Source organism: Colias philodice, chromosome 15 (genome assembly GCF_061535455.1).
Source record: "Colias philodice isolate Cphi_HAF_F1 chromosome 15, ilColPhil1 Martin Lab GWU primary, whole genome shotgun sequence".
In the NCBI taxonomy this organism is placed as follows: domain Eukaryota; kingdom Metazoa; phylum Arthropoda; class Insecta; order Lepidoptera; family Pieridae; genus Colias; species Colias philodice.
In genome coordinates, this window is record NC_143100.1 from 9,928,489 (window position 1) to 9,934,492 (window position 6,004).

The window sequence follows — 6,004 nt, forward strand, 5'->3', positions numbered from 1 at the left end:
ATATCAATGCATGCGCGCAGTCCTATGATTCGCTTTAAAACAAAATACCATATTATAGACCGTTATTTTTATTTGACGAAAATATTGGTATTTATGAACTAGTTTTAAGACTTATATTCGTAGTATTACTTCCGCTAGAAAGGCCAAACAGACGGAACCTTGAGCGACATAGTTAGGAACCTGTGGACTATCCGTGCATACTGCATAGTCTTGTAGGGTTGCCTACATATTTTTTTTTAATTTAATTTTTTAACTAAACAATCTCCTTAAGGTGATGAATTAATTTTTCTAACATTTACGGCCCTTTTCAAACCTTCGTAATTTTTATATTATTAAAGTTGTCGTGATGAAAATTCTTGACAAGAAAGTTCAATAGTAACACAATACGTCTACCGTTTTAGAAACATGATTCCATGATATTTTCTCGATAGAAAAAAAATACAAAGTTATCACTGTGATTTTTTTTTAATCTCTGGCATCTTCAAAATAACAAACGTAAAGTTACGACTTTTTGGATATTAACTATAAAATATACAACCTATACGTCTACCGTGTTAGAATTTTGAAATATGCGACGGTTTTGAAATAAACAAGAAATACTTGAAATTAGCGCGCGACCAGCCAATATAGCGAGAGCCGCCCTGTACCTTCCTACCCCGATCGCTGCACGAGTCATTCCCGCTACGGCCGTCACACGGGGAACTTGTGTCGCTCGCGCAATCGTAAAAAAGGGTGACAACACGATAAGACAAAATGAGACAAATGGGGACAATAAAGAAAATAAGAAGAAGAAACATAAAGGTTGGAGGAAAAAGAATGCTTACAATTGGAACAAATTAATGAAGTAAGTTGGTTTTATTTTAAATTTGATGATAATTGTATTATAGACGATGTTTGATATGTACCCCTGATTTAAGTACATAACGAATGTGTAAGATTTTTTCATTTATAGCATAAATAATCTGTTCAGAAATCCGGAATCCAGAAGGAAAATAAACCCACTGATTGTTCACAATGTGAATCCACTCCTTCGTAAGTACCTTTATTCAGTCAAAAATGTATGTTATCAAAGCTCTACTGGTTTTATCGCATGATTCCATTTTTAGCAAAAAGCAACAAAGTGCAAAGAAATAAAAAATCATGGTGAACTTAGTGGAAGTATGGCGGACATAATATGGAACAGGAGCTCATTGGAGTAGTATTATATTTAAAAAAATACGAAATAATTTCAAGAATTACATTTCTTAGAAGGTGGTAGTTATGTATGTTGTATAAAGAATTTGATGTTGATATTTATTTCATTTATACTTACTACACCTGTGCGGAAAATTGCTTAGTAATAAAACAGGTTTATATTCATATTTACATAGTAATGTGAGTTTTCATTTCGAAAAATTAAAAAATTTTGTGTAAGTATATTAAATTGAGTTCCTGGGTGATCTGGAAACACAATTGGGCCCGGAAGATGGCGCTGCAGTCACTCCTCCTAATGACATGAACCGATTTGGATGAATATTTGTGTGCACATTTCATTTTTGTGGGATGATTGGTTGATTCGCTTTCACATTAGCTAATATTATGTATTTTTGTTGTTAGAAAGTAAACTTAATTTAATGTTTATAATACATTATTATTGGTATAAATAAGCCAGTGTTCGTCTCACATTGCTGTACCTGCCTACCTACCCTACCAGGGCCTAACTTTGTTCTGGCTATTTTATTTTGATTATTTGTAATGAATAATTACAATTATAATAGAGTGCAAAAAATAAATACATGCGTCAATATATTTTGTGTTTTTTTTAAACAATTTTTTTATTTAAAAAAATATCATTCCGACCGCGGCTTTGCCCGCGTGGAATTAGATTATATCGTGAATCCTGTCTTATCCCACAGAAGTGTTCAGTTCGGATAAAAAGTATCCTATGTGTAAATCCAGGCAATTAGCTATATTTTATCAAAATTAGTAATGTAGTCTTGACGTGATTAAGTAACAACTAACAAAAAAATATACAAATTAACATCCAAAGTTTCGCATCAGTTTTACTGTATTAGTGATATCTTCCACTCTTGACTTTGACTGAGAAGAATTAGGGTTTATAACTTCTTTCAGAAATATTACCTTTCATTTCTGGGCATGACGTAATATCTACGTCAGCATCAAATTCTATCTAAATCCATTCAGTAGTCCGCGTTATTGAGTACCATTTCATTTTTTCAGAGTAACAATATTTTTTGTTATTTTAAAGATTATTAATTATAACCTGTATTATTTTGTAATAAAGTAAACATTACGAAATAATAATAATTATTAATAATGTCTAAGTAGTTGTTAAAAAGAAGATTATTTGTTTATAAGCAAGAAAATAAAACCAATAAATCAACAATTAAATATATGTATAAGAATATTATAACTGTATGACGACTCCATACATGTTTGTCCCGAGTCGGCCAGCGGCAGCGCGGCGAGTTTGCAAGAATGACTTCGCGCACACCCGCGTTCGCGATAGCGAGCTATAATTAGACTCCGCCCGCCAAGCAGTAGATTTTTTTTGTGTATCGTCTTAAGTATCCTAAAGGTTTATGGAAACATAGACAAGCCCAACGGTAAAAACTGATAAGGTAGTCTATCTTGGAAACGTAATTTCATATTACGTATTAAAATTCTTAAAATTTTACAGCATTATAAAATATAAAAACATGCCACACGCTACAACTAGGCCAGTGTATTAAAAATTGAATCACCGAAACAAAAAAGAACGAACAACAACAAAACATAATAAAGGAAAATGAAATTAAGAATTCAATTCAAGTCGAATGTTTCGGTACATTGCTAAATATTTACCTTGCATGTGTTTCTAACTGGCGCCTTAAGGTAATACATCTTTGAAGTAATTAAGGAATACAATGGGATTACGAGATACGTTGGCAACGAATTTGTTCCACCTACAATATACCGATATAATACATTGGAACCTGACTTTGTTACTAGGCCATTATAGTAGATAATTTTATTATCGTGTAGGCTTTAAAATAAATATTAATAATTAAAAAGTTACCTTATATACAATATTATAAAAGCATCCATCCAATTTTTGCCTGAGCAACTCTCAGGCAAAAAGTTAATGTTAATGTTATTAATAAGGATAATATGTTTGTTTTCTGACTGACAACAGTATAAATCCCTGCTATATAATATACTAGAGGTCCGCCCCGGCTTCGCCCGTGGTACATATTTCGCAATAAAAGGTAGCCTATGTCCTTTCTCGGGTATCAAAATATCTCCATACCAAATTTCATGCAAATTGGTTCAGTAGTTTAGGCGTGATTGAGTAACAAACAGACAGACAGAGTTACTTTCTCATTTATAATATTAGTATGGATAGTATGGATAATGAGTTTTCCAGAATCGACCGTTAAAACATATGTGACGTATCACAACATTTATAAATACAAAAAAATATGCCGATTTTATAAACGTTTTTAAATATAAATTTATAGAACCAAGTATAAACTCCAGGCAATCTTTTATTCACTGTTACGTTTCGATTTTTCGGCGGCTTGTTCACATTTGGGTCAATTTATAAGGTTACAGCAATTTATATTTAAAACTAGATTTCCGCCCGCGGCTTCGCCCGCATTTTCAAAGGAAAACCCGCATAGTTCCCGTTCCCGTGGGATTTCGGGGATAAAACCTATCCTATGTGTTAATCCAAGTTACCCTCTATATGTGTGCTAAATTTCATTGTAATCGGTTCAGTAGTTTTTACGTGAAAGAGTAACAAACATCCATACATCCATACATCCATACATACACACATCCACACATCCATACAAACTTTCGCCTTTATAATAGTATTAAGATAAGATTAAGATTAAGATTAAGATAAGATTGATACTCTGCTACAAAAATATTTATGGTCAATCAAACTATCATATTTATAGGTATAAATACACCACACTTTTAAATATTCATTGCCAAACATTATGATTACAACTCCAATGTGAAATTTAAAGGGAACTGCTGACGAAATATAGGTACCGGTATGGACCAAACTTTTGAAATCATCTTTCTTTCAGACATTTAAATTGTGGCGTTGTAAGTAATATATATTTATTTCTGTAAATAAATTTTAATTAACATAAAATAGCATAGTAGTGATAGTAGTAGACGTCCCAACGATGAAACGAGAACGAAACTTTATTTCGATTTCTATAAGGTTCCCACAATAAGTGCCTTAGAACAAGCAACTAAAAGGTTGATTAAAAATATTTTAAACCGTCTATCCTATAAACGGCGACGTTTATATATGACGGAGGTTCTCAATTCATTACAAATCTTTTCTTTTATTGAAAAAATATTCAAACCCGGTATAAGTTACTACCTTGCACCATACGCTAAAGGTTAGGGGTGTCGACTTACAGGTATGTCAGACTTATCTTCAGTGAATAATGCGAGTCGCGGTGATTGAGTATCGGAGACATTATTCGGATCAAGGATTTATATTATGGGGACTTCGGGTATTCGCGAAATTCTGGAGAAATGACGGCGGTTCTTCCTGGGACGTTAACGACCGCTTTCCTGATGAGCCCTCGATATATCAATGTATTGTTATTGGATTCTGAAACTGTATGACTGAATTGATTTGAAGTTATCTTTTGGTAATGTTTTATAGCACATTTATTGTATTGATATTTACTATATTTTACTGTCGATATCAATTTGGAAACTATGATAGTTTTACGAGGTTATTTGATAGTGAACTAAAGAAATACTTAATATTCGTTAGTTTCACGATTCCAATAATTACGAAATAATATGCTTCTATGTTAATTTTAACGATTCAACGATTTTATAACCCTTCGTTGATGCATGTTAAACTAGTAAGTACTTTTGAATGCTTTTAACTCATACATTATAATTTTTTTTTCTTTCATAACTTCTAGATAATACCAAATATCAAATAATTTTGACAAAACGTAACACACATTCAAGGTTTTCCTCACTCAAGACATTGCTCAGCCCATAACAGTAAAGCGAAGTACATGTTATTCTCTATGTATTGTTACTGCTCACTTTTGATTGCGTCTATAAAACATTTGAGTAAACAACAGTCTTCGGAATGTAAGTAGACATAAACAGCCTTTAAAATGAAGTACAGGAAATATTGTATTACCGTAAGAAATTCTTGATATCAATATTTTTCTATAATATAATTAATTATAAGTGGACTTTTATAAGTGGTAGGTAGGTAGTCAATTTTGTTTTCAAATATTTTATTGAAATATTTTCAATCTTTTGAATAATTAGATTTATTATTGCAACGTAAATTTTAAAAATGTAGTGATATTCAAAAATCCATTACTGCGCTTGGAAAGATTCATTCCTATATTCAAAAAGACTACAGTCTTTTTCATTAATATCGGGAACTCCTAAAGATCATGTTGTCAGCTCTACGTAGAGCTTTCAAGCGATACTATTGTTTCTAGGAAAAAAAAAATTATTACACCAGATATCTATTAAGTTACATTTATTCTAAGAACTAATAAAGTAGCACTGGGCAGGAAAATTATATGTACATATTTGTTTTATTGTTCTTTTAATTAAACTCGTAACGTAAACGTTTTTTAAAGATTTAAATTTACATGTTTTAAACTTTGAAAAACAAGATTGCAATACAAATATGAGACTCCTCTCTAGAGAGACTTTAGATAACATTACTTCATCCCTTCTAAAGATACCATGAAACGGCAAAAAGTTGTCTGACAATAAATGTCTTCCCAGAATCACTGCGCATTCTCAACCAAAAACATTCCCTTAAAAACACCGCACTTTATCTGCGAATCACGAAAACGTTGCTTCCTTTGTAACTATATCCTCAATATCTTCAAATACAAAGAAATAAGACGTTATGCCTCAGTTTCATCTTTACATAAGGCGGTATTGAAATAGTTTTGCGCGATACTTCAGTGTTCCACAGAATTGGAAATCGTAGACGTGACTA

General features: G+C 31.9%; 1 long non-coding RNA gene across 2 annotated transcripts; it reads left to right on the forward strand.

Annotated features, from left to right (window-relative positions):
- Positions 1-506: 506 nt before the first annotated feature.
- On the forward strand, positions 507-1,379 carry LOC149482472 (uncharacterized). 2 transcript variants are annotated; one of them, XR_016316744.1, is made up of 3 exons: positions 507-844; positions 953-1,032; positions 1,107-1,379. It is a non-coding gene; the product is annotated as an uncharacterized LOC149482472 (long non-coding RNA). The 2 variants fall into 2 exon arrangements; XR_016316745.1 differs by having other exon boundaries at positions 971-1,032.
- The last annotated feature ends 4,625 nt before the right edge of the window (positions 1,380-6,004 follow it).